The 25,421-nt window shown below is 33.9% G+C and overlaps 1 long non-coding RNA gene across 1 annotated transcript; it reads left to right on the top strand.

The window, feature by feature from the left end:
- The first annotated feature begins 21,168 nt into the window (after positions 1 to 21,168).
- On the top strand, positions 21,169 to 22,773 carry LOC112754106 (uncharacterized). Its single transcript, XR_003178390.2, has 2 exons — positions 21,169 to 21,295; positions 22,441 to 22,773. It is a non-coding gene; the product is annotated as an uncharacterized lncRNA (long non-coding RNA).
- Positions 22,774 to 25,421: the final 2,648 nt, after the last annotated feature.

Below are 25,421 nucleotides of genomic sequence, written 5' to 3'. Positions count from 1 at the left end.
AACTAAGATTTGTCTGAAACGTTATGGAAAACAATAATTTACGTGTGTGAAAGGGTAAGATAGCAATATGCCAAACACTACAAGAAAACCGGTAGATAGCGGCGGTTATTCGGTTTTATAAAACTGCTGCTAAATAGATTCTGCCAGCGGTTCTTGTAGTGGTTTCAGGGGACGCTACCAAATGAGCTTATTTTGCAGCGGTTTATCGGTAATCGCTGCAAGATGTAACTGTTTTGCAGCGGTTCTTGTGGCGGTTTTAGGGGACGCTGCTAAATAATCTCATTTTGCAGCGGTTTTTCTGTAACCCCGGCTAAATGTCCAGTTGTTGAATACATTGATACTCGTTTTGCAGCGGTTTTTTTTCAACCGCTGCAATATTATTTTTAACTTGAATTTTTTTTTTGTATAAACATTATTGCCTTATAACTGTTCTAATCCTCGCTATTTTTTTTAATGAAAAGATAAGGTTCAAACACTGCAACTTAATTAATGCATTAAATAAATTTTCAATTTTGTGTTACATAAAAAATAAGAGAAAATACTCAGAGTGGTCCCTGAACTTGCACTCGATACTCAAAGTGGTCCTTAACCTTGCACTGGCCTCAATATTATCCCCAAAATTGACACAAGTGTTTCACGGCCATCCCTGGAGCATTTTCCAGTGACGGAAAGATGACTTGGACTTACGGATGCCACGCTGGAAGCCATGCTGGACTTCCAAAACGACGTCGTTTTGTAATTTGGCGCCCAAATTGCATTGAAACGTCGTCGGTTAGTGTTTGGAGAAGGGATGTAACATGCAGGGCATACTTCTCTCTCAAGCCAACACAGTCTCTTCATCTTCTCCTTATTTTCTTCAATGGCGCCATTTTGAGAGGGATTTTCGCTGGCCTTGTCTCTCAACAAAATCAAGCATATTGTGATTATCCCGTCTCTGTTGCACACGTAGTGGTCTGATGGGAAGCACTTTGATTATTAGAGGTAAGCAAAATAGAAAGGATAAACATAATAGCTACCATCTACTGCTCTGTTTTTGTTGATCATGACTTTTTGTACATTGTTAAGTTGTTATACATTCATTCGCTCTGCCTTTTGTTATATGGTTTTTCTGAAAATTTTTGTTAGGGTTTTCTGCGTACGTTGATTTTGCATTTTTTTTGTTATTGTTTTTTGCTTCATTGATGGTATCTATGGTTGTAATGTGCTGAAAATAGAAGAATGCAGGTTGTTTATGTATGCTGTTTATTTGTGTTCATGGAGGGTTAGGGACTTGTGTTATTGTGCTTTCCTGGGTGATGGCTATCTTGATGATCAGTTGTTATTTTTTTTTTCAGATGGGTCTCATAACTATTGTGTGTCACCATGGGGGATCCTTTGTGAGGAGTGAAGAGGGTGTTGTGTCATACACCAGGGACCATATTTCAGAGATTCCGAAGGTTGATCCTGATAGGCTAGATGTCTTTTTCATCAGGAATTACTACAAAGAACTTGGGTATGATAAGGCAGAACATTGTTGGTGGCTGGTTCCAAAGAGACCCTTAGAGACTGGCCTAAGGGAACTTAATTCTGATGCTGAGCTGCTAGAGATGTGCTTTCTTGCTGAAAACAACAATGGAGAGGTGCATGTGTACTACGAACATGGGGTATCTCTTCCAATGTATTTGGAAGAACCACCATTCAGAAAGGACAAGGAGGAGGTGGTGGTTGAACTCCCTACCCAACCAGTTTTGCTGAGAACAGGAGCAAGCTCCAAGGCCATTCCTCCATACCCAGTTCCAACCCCATGTATCAACCGTCCGAGTACTAGCAAACCCACCCAGGAGGCAACCTCTACGAAAACTACCCCTGCCCCACCCATGGACCATACTGAAGTACCAGCTGCAACCACCAAATCAACTCCAACCCTCAAATCCACCATTCCGACCCCAATTTCTATGGCTGCTACCCCCCCTGCACCACCCAACCAAAACATGGGTCATACTCAAGAACAAGTTGCAACCACGAAATCAACACCAATTCTCAAAAGTACTCCAACAGTGGTGCCTAAGCCAAAACAGGGTAAGATTTTCCAACCGAAAGTGCCCTCAAAGAATGGGACAGAGAAGAAACAAGCTGCTTTAAAAGAAACTGGAAAGAAAGGCAAAGAAAGAACAACACTGAATAGGAGATATATAACCAGGGGTCTAGCCAAAGGTCATGTGGGGAGGCAAACAACCAAGGGTAAGGGAAAGCTGGGTGATACGGTTGTGTTATCAGAATCAGACTGTTCGGACAGTTATGAAAGTGCGGAGGATAGTGCTTACAAGCCCGGAGCTGAAGAAAGTTCGAGTGATGAAGAGGTCACCAATACAATACTGCAAGGTAAAAGGAAAGAGGTAAACAGGAAGCACCCTAAAAAAGTTAAGGAGAGTAATTTGTGGAAGGAGATACTAGAACCTGATGATGGATTAGTACCTGAGGATGATTCCGGTGAAGATGATGAGTTCTTTTTTGGACAACCGGGAGGCCAGAGTCCTGATTTTGGGGCTTATGATGCTCATGATGAATATCATGATGAGTCAGACGGGGCAGATTCTTGGCATTCCGAAGAAATGAGGACACCCCCCAACTCAGAGGATGAATTTGATGAAGTTCAGAATGACGACGCATTTCCTGTTTTCAGAGAAGGAACAAGGTTTGGGGAAATCCGATTAGAGGTTGGGATGAAATTCAACACGAAGATTGATTTTAAGGAGGCTGTGAGGGAGTATTGCATCCAGGAAGGTAGGAGAGTTAGATTCAAGAAAAATGATAAAGTACGATGTAGGGCTTCATGTAAGGTTGAGGACTGTCCATGGGTTATCTATGCCTCTATGGATAGTGAGAGTGTTTGCTGGCAAGTTAAAACCTTCAATGATGATCATACTTGCCCAAGGGAGATAAAAAATAGATTAGCTAACAGAGGGTGGTTAGCTAGCAAGTTGGTCAAGAAGCTTAGGAAATTTCCGAATCTGAAGCACTCTGAAGCTTTAACTTACTTTAAAAGTAAATATGACTTGGAGTTGAACAAATCTTCCCTGACAAGAGCACTCGGAGATGCAAGGCACATTGTGTATGGTGATGCTGCTGCACAGTATGGGATGGTGAGAGATTATGGTGAGACTCTCCTTAAGTGCAACCCTGGTTCTACTGTGCGCATCGCCACAATTCCTCATCCAAACTACTCAGAAGAGCCCACTTTTGACAAGATGTACATTTGTCTCGATGGATGCATGAAGGGGTTTAAGGCAGGATGCAGACCTCTAATTGGGCTTGACGGAGCATTCCTAAAAACCAGATTCGGTGGACAAATATTGGCAGCCATTGGACAAGACGCCAATAATCATATTTACGTAATTGCATATGCCATTGTACCAGTGGAGAACACATATAACTGGAGGTGGTTCCTTGAACTGCTGCATGATGATCTAGGAAGCTACACCCAAAATGGATGCTGTTTCATTTCGGATATGCAAAAGGTAACGACGAATTTGATATTTACTAGTTATTGCTTTCATGATTCTGATTCCAATACCACTGGTTTCTTTCAGACATTGTTGCTGTCATGTTTTGCTTTCATGATTCTGTTTCAATATGCTTGTATTAATATAATGGGATAGTAGTATAACTTACTATATAGCCGGGACTAGTTTACTGTCACTTATGTATGTGTAGGGACTAAGTTTATGTCACTTATATATGTTGAGGGACCAAATTGAGTCTCGATATTATAAGTTAATAATTTCTGTTGCGGTTTCCTGCAGGGACTAATCACAGCTGTCCAGGAGGTCTTCCCTGGTGTCCACCACAGATTTTGTGTTTGGCACCTGTGGAGAAACTTCAACAAGCAGTGGAAAGACAACGAACTCAGAGGATTACTGTGGGAGTGTGCAAGATCTACCACTCAAGAGGGATTCGTTGAGGGGATGATGAAAATTCAGAGAGCTAAGAAGGAAGCCTGGGAGTACCTTGCCAAATGGCGAAGAGATGCATGGAGTCGGGCCTTCTTCCCTACCCAACCAAAATGTGACAACATATGTAACAATGCTTGCGAAGTATTCAATGCAAGAATCAAGGAAGCAAGGGCTAAACCAATTATCACACTACTCGAGGAGGTTAGAATGTATATCATCAGGACAATAGCCCGAAACAAAATGAAATTCAAGAACCATGTTGGGTTACTACCCCCTGTTCAACGTAGCCGCTTGGAAAAGATCAGGAATGCTTCAAAGAATTGGCTGCCAATGTGGTCCGGAGATGCGGACTATGAACAATTCGAGGTACACGGGTGGCCGACAAACATGGTAGTGGACTTGGGAAAGGCAATATGCACGTGTGGACTTTGGCAACTGAGTGGTATTACTTTGATTGTCATTACCCTTCCAATAATTATTCTGATATTGTAATTGTTTTTCTTAATTTATTGTGGATTGTATACTGGAATTGGAGTTGATTACTTAGTAACTTGGATGCATATAATTGATTTGAAACAGGGATGCCCTGTGTCCATGCTTGTGCTGCAATGGCTAGGGCAGGCAGGCAGCCCGAAGACTTCTGTCATAGATGGTTGACAATGGATGCATACAATGACACCTATGCATTCCATATCAATCCTATTCCTGGCCAGAAACTATGGGAGAAGTCTCTTCAGAATAGACCACAACCACCAAAATTTAGGAAGATGCCAGGAGCACCCAAGAAGAAAAGAAGAAAGGGAGTTGATGAAGGCCCGGTTGGAGACAAGAAGCAGAAGATCACCAAGATGAAGAGGGTATATAAAGAGGGTTCATGCCGTCATTGTGGTGGCAAGGGTCACGACAAGAGAAATTGTGCTAAGAAGAAGGCTGACGACGAAGCTGCAGCTGTGGCAGCTGCTGCAGCTGCTGCTGCTGCTACTGAAGCTAACACAAGAAATAATCAACAACCTCTCCCTGCTGCACCTGAAGTCCCAGATGAGGGCAATGTTACTGAGATTGAGGTTGGCATGAGTCAACCAATGGTGTCAGAAAATGAAAATGAAAATGAAGAAGCCCACCCACTAAATCAGCACCAGGCAAGGCCACCAAAGCTCCCTCAAAAAAGAAGACAACCCCCACCACCTGCAACAGCTTTGATTCCTCCAGCAGCAACCCGTGCTCCTCCTCTAACTGTTTCAAATGCTCCTCCACCAGCCGCTGTTCCAATTTCAAATACTCCACCTCCGACAAGTGCTTCTATCGATCCAATGGTTGGTGCATCAGCAGCTACAGCTTCAAGGTTGCGTAACGCCATGCGTTTTGTTCCAACTCCGGGGTTCAAACCACCAAGAAAATTCAACAAATGAACACTTTGCTAATTTTTTGTTAAGATATTTTGCTTTTAAACATTGAACTTTATGGTTTCTGATTTCCATGGTAGCTAAATACTCTATGTTGTCTTTTGATCGTGTATGTCTTTTGGATTATGGTAGTTAAATACTCTATGTTGTCTTTTGCTTGTGTCTAGTTTGACACAGACAACTTTGGAAAACAATTAACCATGTTGTTATTGTTAAATGTTTCAAATTCTATTACACTTGATTAGCTACTTAAAATAGAATTACACAAATCAATTCATTTCTTTATCATAAGGTACAGCAACTACAACTTTTGTTTTACACAATATTCAACTAAACTTCACTGCTTCCATACTACACAAAACAACAATAACAATTACTGTAACAACAACCAACAACAAACAAAATGCTACTTTTAGAGCCTTAACTTCACACTCCAACTTTCCAAGTTTCCAAGCAAATTTCATTCTCCATTCCTCCATTTCAAAGCCATAACTACCTCTGTCACTTTCTTCATCTTCATCAGCCAATTTGTCAGCCCACATAAAGAGACCACACCACCTCTTACCAACACTCTGCAACCACATTTCATGCCCATGGAGAAGAAATGTTACAAATTTAATAAGCAACGACGCTAGGTATATTCATTAACAAAAATCACTTACATTGTAGTTAGGACAACCATAAAATGGTCTCCCTGGATTCGCCTCTGTTCCTGACCACTTCAGGACGGGTCGGCTACCACACCCACACCTATCTGGAACTCGTTCCTGACTGCGTCTGGTGGTTCTCCTCCCACAGCTTCTCTCTGAACGTCGGTTACTGGAGCTACTTACATAGTTGCTGCCTCCACCCATCATGACCCACTCCACTCAACTCAAGCTCAACGGTGCCGGGGAAGACGAAGCAGAGCAGAGAAGAGGAAACAGTCTGGTTTCTCGTGATAAATTGGGGATTAGGGTTATAAATGATTTCAGGGACTAAATTGAGTTAAAAAAAGATAACTGCCACATCAGATAACCGTTACCTATCCAACGTGGCCCCTCTCATACACGTCAGCGCGCCGTTAAGGAATATTCCCCGGAAAATGCTCCAGGGACGGCCGTGAAACACTTGTGTCAAATTCGGGGATAATATTGAGGCCAGTGCAAGGTTAAGGACCACTTTGAGTATCGAGTGCAAGTTCAGGGACCACTCTGAGTATTTTCTCAAAAAATAATTCATTATTTAAAAAAAAAATTTATACATGAATAACTAAAACCGAATTTACGAATCATGTTTTCTCTTGTAGTGTCAGCCATTTTGAGTTTGTATTTAACCATAACTGGTAACATAAAAATCAAGTAAACATCCGAATTCACTAACTCAAAACAAAGTTCAATGGAGCATAAAAATCAGAATTACTAAAGTAGACAAACAAGTTTTGAGTCAAAATTTCTCATCAACATCGTATTGACCTGGCCAGAAATACTCTGTCAAAAAAGCGCTGCAGTGACGTGATAACGGATCTGATAAGTCATCTCCAAACCATGGCATCTTATTCAGATCGAAACCCCTTTTTTAAACATGTACTGCATCTTCTCTGTGTTGGGTGTTTAAAGTTTCATTGTCTTCTTCTGGAACCCTATTAAGCTCAACATCCCTGGAGATGTCATATCCACCGGAGGAGATAGCATCTAAATCATCTTCTGAATCAGTGTCTGCTCCATCTAGAGTGTCAGCAACTATTTCGTTTGAATATTCAGCTGACTCTGAATATATAAACATGCAACCAACAACATATAAATCTAGTTAAAAGATAATGATAACTTGCAAGTCATTCTAGTTATTAAGGAAATAAAATTTCGGAATTATGGGAAGAGGACTTTCAAAATTAACAAATACAAAATTAACTATTACCGTCTCCTTCGGCAGTAGTTTGGACAGATTTCTTGGAAAGAAGCTCTCTAATAGCACGTTCTATATACTTCAATTCCTCTTTTGAAGCAATCTCCAACTCAACACCATGCGAGTTATTAAAGCGCATCTGCACCATAATAAAATGTATAGTTGATGATCTATTTTGTAAAACATATTGTGTCTCTGTAATTCACTTACTGTGCTAGAAATTTATTACCAACCTTTAATTCAGCAAGTATGTCTTCAGATGTCCTACCAGCTACAAATGTCACAAAAACATAGCCAAATTTCTCCTCGTACCTTGATCCCCATTCATGAAGTTCCTACAAGTTTTAGCATTAACGGAACAACTATCATTGGTTAAATGTCATAAGCATATAGCAACTTAAAATTCTTATTTTTCAAATAATGTTGAACACAAGTGTTTAAGGGTACGGCTAATGAACATACCTGCACAGTAGCTTCGTTCGCCGTTTCCAAGTATTCATTAGAACAAGATCGACCTGATAAAGCCTCCAACCAAGACCTAACATTTAACTTACGGGACCATATGTCTCTGGCAACCGTAATTGCATGTTCCAATGAAGAGAATGGAGAGGCCATAGCCATTTTGTTAGCGAACGTTGTGCCTGCACAGCATGATGAGAAATCCTCTGTTTTCATTTCTCCTGTTACAACACCTTTTTATATTAACTATATTTGTCAACGATAACAATATTGTAATTCAAGATAATTTACTCGATGTCATAATTTTCTTTATAGGATGTTAAGAACAATAACAATGATGATGAGGAACTAGTGGCATTCATGAAAATCAACTTGAAATGGAAACTTAATTCAAATACGAAAACACAGATAGTAATGTAACCAGCAAACTGCGCACATCATAAACACTGTTAAACTTATCAAACACACATAGATACTCTGAAAATGCTGCACATGTTTTGCCATATATTCACTATGGCACATAATCTATGTTATCAGAACCATCTGCTACTGGGTCTTCTATATCATCATCTCTTGTCAACTGTAACTCACTGATGTCACCTGCTGCTGACATGTTCAACCCGGGCTGAGGAGAAAAAGCAGCTTCAACATCCTCATTCTCTCCTCCCATGTCATACAAGTCTCGTGATTTTACATGAACCACTACACTCCATTCTTGATCTACTTCATCACGTACATAGTACACGAGCTGAGCTTCTGATGCCAATATGTACGGTTCATCCTCTTCTCGATCATCGGTGTGAATTGGACGAGCGAAATTAACGCTGGTAAGGCCCAGATGGTCTTCTTTGATTCCTCTGCTCGTAGTTGTATCAGCCCAAATACATTTGAACAAAACCACTGTGAAATGGCAGCTATAGTTCAGTTCGATGATGTCCACAATTTTTCCATAATATGGAACACTACCAACAGCCACTCTATTGTCACGCATGCTGGCATAACTTCTTGTATTGGATGAGACATAAACTCCACTATTTTGAGTTTTCAGCCCGTCTTCCTTTGTGATAATTCTAAACTTGTACCCATTAACGTTGTATGACCCAAACCGTCTTGCCTGAAGCATGGGACCACATGCCAGCAACTTCATTTCTTTCGAATGTACGGTACTGTCCATTGGAACCTAGCACCATAAATTAGAGTTTGTTCATATTAAAAATTGGAATTTACAACAAATAATTCTAGGACAGAAATAAGTTGGTCAGCTTAAATTTCAACGAACCTCACGCTTGAACCGGCTTGAAAATTCTGCATGCACAACACGGTCTATCTTAGAGTGCGACCTTGTTTGATCCCGTAACTTTCGCTTGGTTTCTGACCTAAATTTACTTTACGACATAACAAGAAATTAGTCCAACGACTGAGTGTTTGAAATTGGTTATAATCGTGCTTAATGATTACATGTGCATACTTACTCAATAAATGGAGCGACGGCCTTGCAATTGACTAGCACATGACGATGTGCCTGATCTCTTTCCATTGGGGTTAGTGCAAAATGTGATACAGCCCCCGAAGCTTTTCCAATTTCAGGGAACATAGTACATCCTGCATTGTTTGTAATATCAACAGATCGATCGTCAACTCGCGCTGGACGGTTGATTCTAGTCTCAGTATTATCCAAATATCTGGAGCAGAATGTCAAAATCTCCTCGGCTAAATAGCCCTCCGCAATTGAGCCTTCAGCTTGTGCCCTATTACGCACGTATTGCTTCAATCGTCCCAAGTACCTTTTACATGAATACGACATAACGTTTAGTATATACGTAAGAAAATTGGAAAAAGGATTCTTAAATGCGTTTATTATCACGCTAACCTTTCTATTGGATACATCCACTGATAATGTACTGAGCCACCAAGTTTTAGTTCATCAACAAGGTGCACCGTAAGGTGAACCATGACAATGAAGAAGGATGGAGGAAATATCATTTCCATCTGACATAGAGTTTGCACAACATGATTCTGAAGGGCACCAAGCTGCATAGGATTTATAGCTTTTCCACAGAGTTCTCGGAAAAATGAGGACAGATTCGCAATCACATTCGATACCGGACTTGGCAATGCATTCTTCACCAAAATTGGAAGTAATTGTTCCATTAGAATGTGGCAGTCGTGACTGTTCAACCCATAAAACTTGCGCTACCGGATGTCAACACAACGAGCAATATTGCTCGAGTAACCATCTGGAAAGACCACGTTCTATAGAGTCTTCAGAAATACATCCTTCTGTAGATTCGACATTGTGAAGATTGCTGAAGGATATTTACCACCTTCGTCCGGCCACAATTCAGGCCTTATGCCCATGCTTTGTAAATCTTTGTGAGCTTTAAGATTATCCTTTGATTTGACGCTATCGTTTAAGATAGTGAAGACCACATTGTCACAAATGTTTTTCTCTATGTGCATCACGTCAAGGTTATGACGCAACATGTGATCCTTCCAGTACAGGAGATCAAAGAACACACTCCTCTTTTTCCAATACGAGTCATCTTGATCTGCATCTTCACCAATGCGTCTTCTTTTGGCTGTCAGAGTTGAGTTCTTCCCAAACGATACTTGCATGTTACACTGCTGCCTTAAGACATCTGTTCCAGAATACTTCTTCGGTGGATCCCTGCTTTCAGCTTGTCCGTCAAATCGACTACGGTCTAGTCTATACTTATTGTTCTTTGTGTTTCTTTTCTGCTCATTTTTTTGTTTACGTCCTTTGATGCTTTTTGTTTATCTCGATATCTGAAATGTTGCTGTCCGTTTTTGTTTATGTTGTTCTGTTTTTTTTTTTTAAATTCTGTCCACGTGAAAATTATAAGCTAAGTAGAAGCTTTGTTGTATATATTTTGTTGGATTTGGTTGTTCCTTTGGTTTGGACAGGAGGGATAAAAAAATCAGACTTTGATTAAAACTGGATTTTTGGTTAAAAAATCTGATTTTAAAATTGGATGTTAAAAATAAAACCAGATTTTAAATTTGGATATTTTAAAACTAGATTTAAAATCGGATTTTTAATTTGGATGTTGAAAAACTGGATTTAACATCAGGTTAATAAATGACACCAGATTTAAATATTAAACCCGACATGAAATAGGTTTTTGTTTCTTCAAACCCGTTTTAAATCGGTGTCTCTTTTTAATCCGGTTCCAGTTTGGTATCATGAACCATAAAATTGGTTCTAAAGTGGATCTTGTTTGGACTTTTGAAAATCCAAACCATGGCGATCCCTACCCAAATGTTATGATACTGAATTTTTCTCCATTTGGTTATTGATGATCTGCTTCTTTACATGCAAGATAGACCTATTACGTACCATTCAGACGTTTGCAACATTTACAAAATTAATTAGAGATACCTGAAAAAGTTGTTGCTATAGATAGGTTGAATAAGTATCAATTTTTAATGAGTCTTACCCCCAATCTTTGGTTTACAGACTTGTCATGATTATTTAATTTCATTTATTTATTATTATTCAGCAACAAAATTGTTATATAATGTCTTAAATGTTGTTTGAAACTTGATTGATATCATTGGTATAGTCATTGTGCACTATTTGGTTTTCCATTGTCGTTCTATTGCTGGTTCTCTAATGACATTGTGTTGTGTTAAGGAATAATCAAATGCCAAGGAAACCTCAGTACACCGTTAGTAATGCAACCGGACTTATAGCTGGCCCTAATAGTCAAACCCACGCTACTCCGGTGAGTTATTTAATGCACCAGTTTTTTAGAATGTTCATTTGCCTTTTAGTGTATACACTTCTTCAATATAATTTGTGGGAAAATCAAATAAAATAAATTGATGTTCTAACTACTTTGTTTTTAGCAAACGGATGGAACGCATGATACGGGAGCAGAAACTTCAAGTGCATAGCGACGTGCAAGAGCCCTTCCACCTCCGCGTTCCGGCAACGGTGGTCGACAATCCCGTGTTAACGCTATACCCTTTCGACCACCTCGCAATGAAACACGGATGGCTTTGTCAAGTGACATTGGGGACGCTCGACCTCCTGCGACAAATAGAAAGCATCCACCGGATTCACATGAAGGTGTAGATGACCATTCAGAAGATGAAGATTATGACCCGGAGGCGGATGAGATCGAGTCATTCGATGACCATCTAGATAACATGTTTGCCGAACATGAAGTTGAACATCAAGGCAATGCCAACAGCAAAAAAAGGACACTGATTATTGGTTTGCTGATGTCATAGGTATTCTTCTGATGCTTGCTTCTTAGTAAATGTAATGATTCTTCTCCGTGCATTATATTCTCTTAGTAAACTAACATTTGAAGTTTGTTCATTGCTGTTAGAAAATAGTGTGATCTCTTCTATGGAGCTGACTGTTAAGGAGGCATTAGCACTTCCTCCTGGAAAGAAGATCGTTCTACACCATAACAGAGAGTTGCAACAAGTTGGTCAGGTAGCGGGCTTATTGAGCGGGTTCTTGGGGACATTGGGGTCTGATTTTCAACAATTACCAATTTGTGCAAAGAGTTGGAAGACAATGAGCAAGGCTTCCAAGGATCATGCGTATGACCAGGTTAAGGTAATGTTTACTTTTTTGTTTGATAAAGTAAGGCGCTACCGCTGCTCGGTGTAAATTGCTATTTTTTTACATATTAAATGAACAATAGAAGGAAAGATTAAGACACACACACATGATATCGACCATACGGATTTTTATAGAATATTAGATAAATTTCTAAGAAATTTTTTGTATAGTTTAAATTGCACTATATAATTATACAGCTTAATCCCCAATTAATCTGATCCTTCGTGTATAGCAATGTAACTAATAATTGTAGTAATAATAATAACAACAATAATGATAAAACTTATAAACCTCATGAGAATGTTAAAGCTGCTCCTATTGCTATTAATTAGAGAGTGACTAGCTATTATTTATGATTTTCGATTAGATGAAAATGCCTGAGGAAAATAAAATTGGAACACATCTGCACAAGTTGATTATGTTACCGTCCTAACTTTGAAATTTTGAATGTTTATGTGGTTTTAATTTTTTCTTGAGAGATTATTTCATTGTTTCCTTTCAATGGGGATGCTGTTTTTTTTTTGTGCAGCAACTCTCTGTTAGTAGGTGGATACACAATTGGTTTTCTATTTTATTTGTTTTAGTCTGGTAAATTAGAGAAGGATAGTGCATGTTGGGTTTCTTGTAGTTGACTTCTGTGAATTTTGTTGTCGAGAATTGTTGATGTCATAAAGTATGTCTTTTGATAATACATAAGTCTGTTTGAGGTGGTTAATTATTATATGTTGTCTTTTGATCTAAACTACTTATAGCGAGTCTTCCACTATGAGGACGATAAAAGAGGATGGATAAAGTGGAGAATTTTACAAAGAATAGGAAGCTGCTGGAGGAATTCAAGAAATCATTTGTTCCATAAGGTTTATGACGAAGAACTAACTTTTGAGGAAAATATCAAGCGTAAGCCAGCAGGAATAGAGGCAAATCACTGGAAAAAGTTTCTTCAATATCGGTTGGACGATGACACGAAGGTAACAAATATGTAGTTGAAATTTCATTGTATGCGATTTTAAATGGTAATGAACTACTACTAAATATGCTGAATTTATTGTGATAGTGGAAAAACTACTACCCAAAAGTTCATCACCTTATCATTTTTTTTGTTTCCTGAAGTTGTACGCTCAAGGCTGATTTATAAAATCATTAACAGTGTAGTAATTTATCCCAATAACATTTATTTTTCTTCGTTTTGTGTGTAGGAGAAGTGTAGAAAAAATACCGTTAATCGTTCAAAGCAACAATACACACATACCAGAGGTTCTAAAACGATGGCAAAAAAGAGACACGAAGAAGTAATTAATTTAACTTCAGTTCAACAATGTTGACGTGTTTCTGGTAATACAGTGTTGTGTTTAATACAAATGTGTATTGATGATTGTTATAGGAGCAACGACTGGGAAGACCTATTGGGAGAGGAGAGGGATGGACCATGAGTCATAAAAAAAGAATGGAAAGTATATGAATGAAGAAGCGCGTTTGGTTGGGGTAAATCATGTTCATTACTTTTTCAAAATTCCCTTTGCAATTACTATCATTGAATTTAGATTAGTAAATCTGGACCTCACATGTTTGCAGGAAGCAATAGAACTTGTTGAGAGCCAAGACCCCTCTAGCAAGGAATTTTCACAGAATGATTCCCTTGCACAAGTGCTTGGAAAGGAGCACCCAGGAAGAGTTTGTGGACTCGGTATTGGTACATGTCCAAGCGGTGTTTTCGTAACATTCCAGAGCAGTCGGATTACGGTGTACAGATTGAGGAGTATCAGATGGAGATTGTGAAACTCAAGGCGGAGGCAGCAGAACTCAAGGCAGCAGCAGCAGCAGAGGAAAAGGCAAAGAGACAGAGAATGGAGACAAAGGCAGCTGAAGGGAAGACAAAAATACAGACAATGGGAGATTTGTTGACATACGTAATCCAGCAACAAGGAGGTAATTTGCCACCTGAAATAGCTGTGGGTTTCGATTCTTTGAGAAGTGCACCGACCTCATCCCATGCAAGATGATGTGTGGGCACTAATGATTTGACTTATCAGTGTTGGAATCGGAATACTCTTTTATTATTTACTTTCGTAATGACTTTTGAGATATTTATTTGTAGTTTTTTATTTTGTTGACTTTATTTGTAGTTTACAGTAATGGATGCACTAGATACAAATTATCGTTATAATGATTCACCTTTGCAAAATTAATTATGTTTTGTTTCGTGTGTTGTTTTTGGATTGGCTGTTGGTTATTTTAATAAATTAACGCAGTTGAGTGGATGAACATATAAAGAATAAAAGAGTTGTCATATTCTATTATAAATTCTGGTTTTTTTTTTTTTTAAAAGTGTTACTCGACATTTGGCAGCGGTTTTGAATCCGCTGCCATATTCATAGCTGGATTAGTAAACGTATGGCATTTTGCAGCGGTTGTCAACCGCTGCAATCTCCCTTAAATCATATTTTCACGATTTAGTAGCGGATGAAACCGCTGCAAAATATTTTCGCTGCAAAATACCATTTAGCAGCGGTTGTACCAGCGGTTAGTAATAACCACTGTTAAGGGTTTAGCCGCACACTATTTTTCAGCGGATTTATCAACCGCTGCTATCCGTTTGGCAGCGATTAAAAACCGCTGCTAATCCTATACATAACTGCTGCTATCTGTCGAATATGGTGTAGTGAAAGGAGTAATATTACACATTTAAGTTTTTTTATAAATCAAATTTTACCAAGTTAAATAATAAGACTTGAAATATTGTTAGTTATAACTTGATTTTTGTTATATTAGACCACTTAGTTAGATTTGATTTAAAAAAAAATTATTTTTAATGTAAAAACTAGATGTATTTTTTATGTAGAAAGATTTGTGACCTTTAATTTTTTTTGACATACAAATTTAATTTGAGAGTCAAATTTATTTTTTTTTATTTTAATATTTTAAATATATAAATCTAACCCTCAAATTTATATTTTAATATTAAAAAATTTAAATGTATAAATCAGTTCTTTTATTTTATTTTACAATAAAAAAATATTTTAACATAAATCGAACTCTTCAATATATAAATTTAAGTCTGATTTATTATTTAAAATAAAAAAATAAAATTAATATAAAAAACACATCAATTAATTATTATAATAAATTGCACACAATCTTTTTTAATATCTAACAAAATTAGCCTAAAATCTAGTGGTTGGTAATGATATATTGCAGGTGCAGTAGCATCTTCAGGGAACCAATTTAATGGAGTGATGATATCACTCGGAAGAAAAGTGCTTCAAATATGCGACGATCCAGCGTGTTTACCGCCGCTCTGTATTATTTGTGCCAATAAACTCAGTCCATAAGGCTGCATTTGTATTTGAGAACATGATAGAATAAGATATTGAAAATAAGATAGGATAAAATATTAAAGAATAAAGACATAAATTTTTATGTTTTTGTATTTTATTTGATAAAAAATTAGAATAGATGATGAAAATTTAATTTATTCATATTTTTTTATTTAAAAAATTTAAAATAAAAAATATAATAATAAAAAATATAATCATAAAAAATTAATAAGAATAATAAACAAATAAAAAATGTTATGCCTCTTGTTAATATTTTTATGTCTTTTCTGTTAGGATAGACATAAAATATATTAATTCAGTATTTCTAAACACATTATTTTTGTCTAGGGGTGGCAAAACGGGCCGAACCCGTCGGGCCATCCCGCTAAACCCGCTAAAAAAGGCGGGTCGGACTAGGATTTGGAGCCCGCCAAACCCGCACCGCAAAATTGGCGGGTTTTGGCGGGGCGGGGCAGGCCGGTCCGCCGGGCCGAAGATATTTTTTTTCTTTATTTTTTATTAAATAAAAGAGTGATTACTATTATAAAATTAATAATTATAGAATTTTTAAACACTTTTTTTTATTTTTTGTTTATATTCTTCTTTTAGTTATTAACTTTATTTATTTTATTTTACAATTTTGTATATATGTTCAAATTATGTGACTTATTTTTTAAAATAAAGATGATTCTATTGACAAATATTATTTTGAACAATTTTATTGAAGTTAAAAATTAAAAAAATAATGAAAAAATTATATTATAATTTAATTATTTTTTATTTGTATTTAATTTTTTAATTATTATTTTTTTGTTAATTATAATGAATTTTATTTTCTCAAAAAAAAAAAAAATAAAGTCAATCGGGCTAGCCCGCCGACCCGCCAATCCGCCATAAAGCGGGGCGGGCTAGCATTTTAAACCCATTTTACTTGGTGGGGCGGGCCGGTCCGTCCCGTTTTGGGGGCGGGTCTAGGCGGGCCGGCCCGCTTTGCCACCCTTATTTTTGTCTATGTTTTTTTTACCAAATACAATTATGTATTTCTATATCTCTGTCTCAATAATGTCTTATCTCTATAAACAAATGCAGTCTAAGATTATTTCTTGCGATTTCCATATGAATTAAACACAACGTAACTGATGACGTTGCCTTCGTTAATTAATTTGCTACTACAGTATGCATTTCCTAAATAAAGAAGGGTGTATGCAGTGTATTTGTATGAATATAAATGTTGTAAGTTATGTGACTACTACTTGCAAAATAATTAAGTTTATCTTGTTTATTATTATTATTATTATTATTATTATTATTATTATTAGGGATGAATTATAACAAACGTATGGAAAGACGAGAATAGTGGCAGTGAAGATGGCGACAAAGGTGGGTGGAGGTGTACAAATCTAAATTTAATGTGCAAAATTTATACTATTTATTTATATTTAATCCGAAATATGCGGATATAATCTAATTTGTAAATTCATCTGAATAAATCTAATTTATAAATAAATATAATTAAAAAGCAGATTTTTTATTGTTTTATTTTTATTATTAAATAATATTTAATAATATTTTGAAAATAAATAAGTGTAAATAAATAAAAAAATAAGTTTTTATTTTTTTATGAATTTTTAAATTTTTTTACGAATATTTTTAAATTTTTGTTTTTTGATTAATAATATGACTAATATCTGATATTTAATATACAAACTTATATATTAGATCGGATCCAAATAAAAAAAATATAAATATAAGATTTGTTCTCAATGTTTTAGTATGGATTGGATCGAAATTTTATATACATCCGATTCAATTTGATCTGCATACATACACTCTAAGCTAACCTGTGGTGATGAATGCCCATGATAATAGACAATAGAGGAGATTGGTGGCGCAGTCGTGCAGAAGTAAGGAGGGTCATGAATTTAAATTTATAATTTTAATTTGAGTCGAATTTATCATCGGAATAATCTAACTATTATATGGAGTTTTTTAAGTAAAATGGAATATTTCATTTAGTTGATCTACCATTAAAAAATTAGACAATAATATTTTGCGCTAATTACATGAGTTTTACGCCTTATTTTAGTGTCAAATCTAGCATCAAAGTATACAATTTGACAATATTTATTAGTGAAAATAAAATAATTGTCGAGACCCAATGATAATTCCAACGATAATGAGCACATTTTTTGTAGTGAGATTTCAGACTTTGGATCCAGATTTTGGAAAAATTAATAAAGAATGCTTGGATCTTAGTACATATTTCATGGAAATGGTTGCACTAAATTCTATTTAACTATCTCATTTTGTTACAGTTTATGTAAAAATGTTTTTTTGTCCTTTCATCCAAGAAAAAAAATTTGACACATTCAATGAATCAGACAATGTATCCATACTATGTGGCTACTCTTTAAAATATGTTGTTGCATACATATGGCTATAGTAATTTTTTGAAGTTCAATTTACAAAATACTAACTTGATATTACCGTGATCTATACTGAACTATTGATATACATTTTTTTTTCTCAAAAAAAAAATTAAAATATGAGAAAGACTATATAAACTCAATTAGGAAGCTTAAAAGACTAACTGGTGATGAATCAACGAAAGAATGAAGACTCTCATTAAATCAAGAGCAGATGTAGTTTATCACACTATATGCCTTGAGTTATTATGAGGGTTAAAATGATTTTGCATAATAGAGTAGATCACATTCTTAGAAGACTTAAAAATGATATTTTTATTGCCAATTAATTAAAATTCTAGAACATTTCCAGCAATGAATTTGAAATTTTCAGTGGAGGCGAGCTTTATACCAATGGGAGCTGGAATTAGTGGATCTGTTGCATGAGTCCTTAAGGCCTATAAAGCTATCACATGATAAGCCGGACAGAATCTTTTGGAAGTTTGACAAGGAAGGTATATTTTCAACTAACTCCTTTGTGCAGGTAGTACAGTCAGAATCCCTCCCGGAGGATATAACCAGCTATAGTTTCACAAGAACGCTTTGGAAAGGTTTGGTGCCGCTACGAGTGGAGTTATTTATTTGGTTTACTCTGATAGGAAGAGTAAATACTAAAGAAAGACTCCATAGATTGGGAATTGTTAGCCAAGGTGATAACATGTGCGTCCTGTGTAACAAAGAAGTGGAACTTACTCACCATTTATTTTTGGGGTGTGAGTTTACTTGGCAGATGTGGTGTCAATGGCTAACTGAATTTGGGAGATCATGGACTGTTCCGGGCTCACTTAAAGAACACTTTGAGAGTTGGACAGGTGCTGCTAACAGGAAGGTGGAGCGCAACAAGTGGCTCATTTGCTTTTTCTCGGTCATTTTGAACGTTTGGCTTGAGCGAAATGGACAAATTTTTAATAACAAGGAGGCAACTGCAGAGGTGGTTTTTCAGAAATCTTTAAAAAGTTATAGAGAATGGAGTAGTTTAGATCCTTTCTGTTGTTGATGGCAATGCCGGAGATGACATTAAGGAGATTGTTGTTTTTATTTTGTTTTTCTTGTTGAATTGTTGGCTTGTTTGTCGCTCCACTTCATTGTGTTGAGCTCTCTTATTCAAAAAAAAATTTCCAGCAAGCTTACGACTTTAAGTTTTCTTTTGAGTTATGTTTGGGTTATTTTCTCACAAATTTAATGACTGAAAATTAGAATGCTCTGGCCAGATTAAATTGCTAGTTTTGAAATTTGCAAACAATATCACGGCTCAAGATTCAATAGTAAAATATGCCATTTTAGTGATGTCGGAGTTGAATCCAAAATGAACTTGATTGGGTACGTTCACTTGATTTATCCTATTGATGTTATTTTTCTGTGATATTTTTGCAGTTTGATCACAGTATAAGCGATAACATTGGTGAAACTGAAGGTGAAATTGGTGGACATGTTCTTTGTGCAATTAATATGTTAAGTCTCAGGTGTTGTTTGTATTTTTTATTTTTTTTAAAATTTTTAATGTGCAATAAAAAACTGAGATGTGTAATGTATAATAATTTTATAGAAACGGAATTACATTTGGACAGCCATATTGCAACATCTCTAAAGAAGTGAGTGAATACTTATTTTTACATGATACTGTAACTGAGTCTTTTTCTTTGTTAGTTTACTGATTAAGTCATGTTTTTTTTAGAGCTATTGAATAGATAGAATAGGCATTTGATTAAACTCAAAGGCTTGGTTATTATTAGGTTAAGCTTCAATACCTAATTTCTTTAAACATGGTTTGAACTTTTTTAAACATGTATAATTTTGAACTAATTTTATTTGTATGCGTTATAATTTTAGTTAAATGACTAAAATAAAAAAATAATATGAGGTTTATTTTAGTATAGCGACAAAATTGGTATTTAAACTAATATTCTGCGAAACATTAATGACATACTTGCTATTGATGATAGTGACAAATTAAAGATTCTATTGCGACGAAAACATTTGTGAGATACCTATCAATTTGTTACTAGTTTAAAAGGAATTTGCGACGATATTTGCGATAGTAATAGCTTTGGTTTAACAACAAAATTCTTACAAATTTGATTAAGAATTTTTAAAGATTAGCTATTGATTTACTACAAAATGTGATAAATTTACGATCATATTAGCGGACAACTTGCGACGAGTTAGGTTCAAAAAAATTCCTCGCTAATATTTTATTTCTTCTATAGAATTAGCTTTTACTTTAATGATGGATTTGCGATTATCTATTCGATAACTAAAAAACTTTAGATTAGTGTTAACTTATACGATTTATATGTGAAAAAGATTTGTATGCATAACCGTACTTGTTAAATTATTATGAATCTTTAGTTTTTTTAACTCCTGTAATTGAGAGGTTAAATTATCTAAATAAGTTGTGCATTTATTTTGTTAGGGATTAATTTATTTGATATATTCTAATAGAAGAAAGACCAATTTATCAAATATTTTAAAGCTAATCTATTCGATATAGAAATGGTGAGATACTAATTTGATATTACATCCTTAATTAAACTAGATTCTTAGAGGTCATATATAAGGTTTGTTTGGATGAGTGTTTTTAAAAAAATATTTTTTTGAGTTATTTAAAAAAAAATTTTATAAAAAAATAAAAAATAAATTTATGTTTAAATATTTTATATAAAATTTTTTTATTTATCAATTATGTTTTGGTATAACAATATAAAAATAAATTTTTATTTATTTATTATGTAAAAATATCTTTTAAAAATGATAACTTTAAAAAAATATTTTTTATTTTTGTAATATTTTTACTTTTACTACTGAAAATTTATCAAAAATACTAAATACAAATTTATCAAACACATTAAATAATAAAAAAATATTTTTTATTAAAAAATATTTTTTCTATGATAAAATTCAAGTGCAATTAACTTCATGTGAAATTGATATCTGATAATTTTTAATTATTAATTAATTTCACGTAAAATTGACTACACTTGAATTTTTACCTAATTATATAAGCGGGCACATGACTAATAGAAAAGTCAACTGGCTAATATATAGTTTATTCGCACGTGTTTATTGGCCGAGTAATGAAGTAACCAAGTTGCATTATTTTTTAACCTTGAAATTGGAACATGCTGCTCTATAAATTGAAGTTCAACATGTCCAACTTGTAATCATCCAATAAACATGGCACATTACAGGTTAATCACTTTCATGGTTATTCTACTTGTGTGTGCGCCTTATCTATCTGGTATCTCTCATTTCTTTCTCCCTTAAATCATCTTTCCTTCTTTTTAAAATAAAAAAATTTACATATTTAATGTTTAATCTAGTTCCAACCAAATTTTCGAAAAATAGAGACACTTTTACATTTTTTTTCTCTTTATTTTTCTTTTTCTCTTTTCTTTTATTCTCTTCTTTTCGGAGGTAAAACTATATGTACATTGAAAGGAAGGTCATGAACTCTCCCAAATTCATAACCTTTTCTATTCTTTTTATTTGTCTTATTTTAGTCTTGTTGACAAAATTAAAATTTTCTTTTAAAAATATCATTGTTTACTCTATTGTTATATTTTTTTATTATTTTATTATTTTCACTCTCAAATTACTATAACAATTACTATAACCATTATAATTATGATTTTTATTGTTATCTAAAAGAAATCATAATAAAAAGGAATATTTTTGAAAAAAGAATGTTGATCAAATGACTAAAATAGAATGAAACAAATTATTAAAAATAAAATAATACATTTGAAATTAATACTTGTCTAAACGTTAGAGACTAAAATAATAATTTATTCGTGTGAAAAGTTAAGATAGCATATGCCAAAAGAGTAATGCTACACATCAAAGTATTTTTATAAACTAAATTTAACCAAGTTAAACAATATGACTTAGAATAATTTTAGCTATAACTTGTTTTTATTATGTTAGACCAATTTAGTTAGATTTAATTAAGAAAAAGACTTGGATGTGTAATATTATTCTTTAAGCAATGTAAAGACTTAATGTGTTTTTTTATGTAGAGAATAATTAAATTTGTGACCTTTAATTTTTTTTAACATACAAATCTGAGTTAAATTTATTTTTTTTATTTTAATATTTTAAACATATAAATCTGACCCTCAAATTTATATTTTAATATTAAAAAAAAATTAAATGTATAAATTTAACCCTCAAATTTATATTTTATAATAAAAAATATTTTAATACAAATCAAACTCTCCAATATGTAAATTTAAGTCTAATTTATTATTTAAAATAAAAAAAATAAAATTAATATAAAAAAATACATCAATTAATTATTACCATAAATTATCCACAATTTTTTTTTTTCATATCTAACAAAATTAGCCTATAATGTAGTGGTTGTTCGTTAATGATATATTGCAGGTGCAGTAGGATCTTCAGGGAACGAATTTAATGGAGTGATGATATCAGTCGGAAGAAAAGTGGTTCAAGTTTGCGATCCAGCGTGTTTACCGGTGCTCTGCATTTGTGCCAATAAACTCGGCCCATAAAATCTGTTCATTGGGATTTCCATCTGAATTAAACACAACGTAACTGATGATGACGTTGGCTTCGTTAATTAATTTCCTACTACAGTATGTATTTCCTAAATAAAGAAGGGTCTATGTAGACTATAATGTATTTGTATGAATATAAAAGTTGTAAGTTATGTGACTACTACTTGCAAAATAATTAAGTTTATCTTGTTCATTATTATTATTATTATTATTATTATTATTATTATTATTATTATTATTATTATTAGGACAACCGTATGGAAACACTAGGGGTGTGCATGGATCGGGTGAAACCGGGTTTGATGTGACCCAGACCCGACCCGAAATATATACCGGGCCTATTTGTTAGACCCGAACCCGATCCTAGACCCGATGAAACCTATACACTTTCGGGCCATGATTATACCGGGTAAAAACCGGGTGAAAACCGGCCGTTAACATTATATTACCTTGATACCTTCTTGTAAGTTAGCATGTAAAAATATCCAAATTTTCAATACTCCAATCATTATTTGACATGGTAAAATTCACTTAGAAAAATATAATAGGAACCAACTCTTCTCTAAAATTAAAGCATAACCATAATCAATACTAATATTGCCTAATAACACAAAATATTTAAATCAATACAAATAACACAAGATTATGCATTAGTCTAAAGTCTTATGCATTTTAAATATAAAATATTAACTTATAGTCTTATATATAATGACTAATAACACAAAATATTAAGGTTTAGAACACTTAAATTTCACATAATAATAGCCATCATCCATCACTAATAACACAAAATATTAATTATGTATGATGACCGGGCCACCGGGCCGATTTCGGGTGACCCGAGCTATGGCCCGGACCTGACCCGAAATAATGACCGGATCTATTTTTGAGACCCATGCCCGGCCCTAGACCCGATGAAATCACACCAAATTAGCCCCTAAAGTGTTCGGGACCGGGCCGGGTCTTCGGGCCGGGCCGGGCCATACACACCCCTAGGAAACACGAAAATGGTAGCAGCGAAGATGGCGACAAAGGCATGAAGAGGTGTACAAATCTAAATTTAATCCACAAAATTTATAGTATTTATTCGTATTTAACCCGAAATATGTGGATACAATCTAATTTATAAATTTATCTGAACAAATTCAATTTACAGATAAATATAATAAAAAGCAATTTTTTTATTATTTTATTTTTATTATTAAATAATATTTAATAATATTTTGAGAATAAATAATTGTAAACAAGTAAAAAAAGTCTTTGATTTTTTATGAATTTTTAAAATTTTTTACGAATATTTTTAAATTTTTGTTTTTAATTAGTAATATGACTAATATCTAATATTTAATATACAAACTTATATATTAGATCGGATCTAAATAAAAAAAAAACATAAATATAAGATTTAATCTCAATATTTTAGTATGAATTGAGTCGAAATTTTATACATATCCGATTCAATTCAATTTACATACATACATTTCAAGTTAAGTGGTGGTGATAGATGTCCATAATAGTAAATAATAGAAGAGATTGATGACGTAATGGCTCAACGTACAGAAATAAAAAGGATCATGAATTTAAATTTATAATTTTAATTTGCGTCAGATTTATCATCGGAATAATCTAACTATTATACGGAATTTTTTTAAGTAAAATGGAATATTTTATTTAGTTGATCTACCATTAAAAAATTAGACAATAATATTTTGCGCTAAGTACATGAGTTTTACGCCTTATTTTAGCGTCAAATCTAGTATCAAAGTGTACAATTCGACAATATTTATTAATGAAAATAAAATAATTGTCGAGACCCAATGATAATTCCAACGATAATGAGCACATTTTTTGTAGCGAGATTTCAAACTTTGGATCCAGGTTTTGGAAAAATTAATAAAGAAAACTTGGATCTTAGTATATATTTCATGGAAGGGTAATGTTACGGAAACATAAAAAACAGACAGAACTTGCCTTATTTAGCATTTATTAATTGTCACAATAATTAATGAATACTAAATAAGGTAAGTTATAGCTGTTTTTGGCTGTTTTTTTTTTTTTGTTACCAAACATTTCTGTTCATGGAAATGGTTGCACTAAATTCTATTTAACTATATCATTTTGTTATAGTTTATGTAAAAATGTTTCTTTATCCTTTCATCCAAGAAAAAAAATTTGACACATTCAATGAATCAGACAATGTATCCATACTATGTGGCTACTCTTTAAAATATGTTGTTGCATACATGGCTATGGTAATTTTTTGAAGTTCAATTTGCAAAATATTAACTTGATATTTCCGTGATCTATACTGAGCTACTGATATACATTTTTCTTTTTTGAAAGAAAAAATCAAAATATGAAAAAGATTATATGAACTCAATTAAGAAACTTAAAGACTAGCTGGTGATGAATCAATGAAAGAATGAGAACTCTCATATTAAATTAAGAGCAGATGTAGTTTATCATACTATATGTCTTAAATTATTAGGAGGGCTAAAATGATTCTGCATAGTAGAGTAGATTACATCCTTAGAAGATTTAGGATTTATTTGGGTGAGTTTTTAGAAAAAGATTTTTTTTATTTATTATTTTTTAGAAGATCTTATGTAAAAGTAATTTTATGTTTGGATATCTCATATAAAAAGATATTTTTATTTATCAATTATGTATAAGTATAACAATATAAAAGTACTTTTTGTTTATTTATTACTTGAAAAACATCTTTTTTTTTTAAGAAAAAAATCTTTTAGAAAAAAATATAAATTATAACTTTTCAAAAAAGATGTTTTTTTTTTTATTTTTCTAGTACTTTTACTTTTACTACTAGAAATTTGCTAAACACACTAA

The sequence above is a fragment of the Arachis hypogaea genome, chromosome 16 (assembly GCF_003086295.3).
Source record: "Arachis hypogaea cultivar Tifrunner chromosome 16, arahy.Tifrunner.gnm2.J5K5, whole genome shotgun sequence".
Classification (NCBI taxonomy): Eukaryota; Viridiplantae; Streptophyta; class Magnoliopsida; order Fabales; family Fabaceae; genus Arachis; species Arachis hypogaea.
Note: the sequence above shows the minus strand (reverse complement) of the source record. Positions and strands in the feature narration are given on the sequence as shown.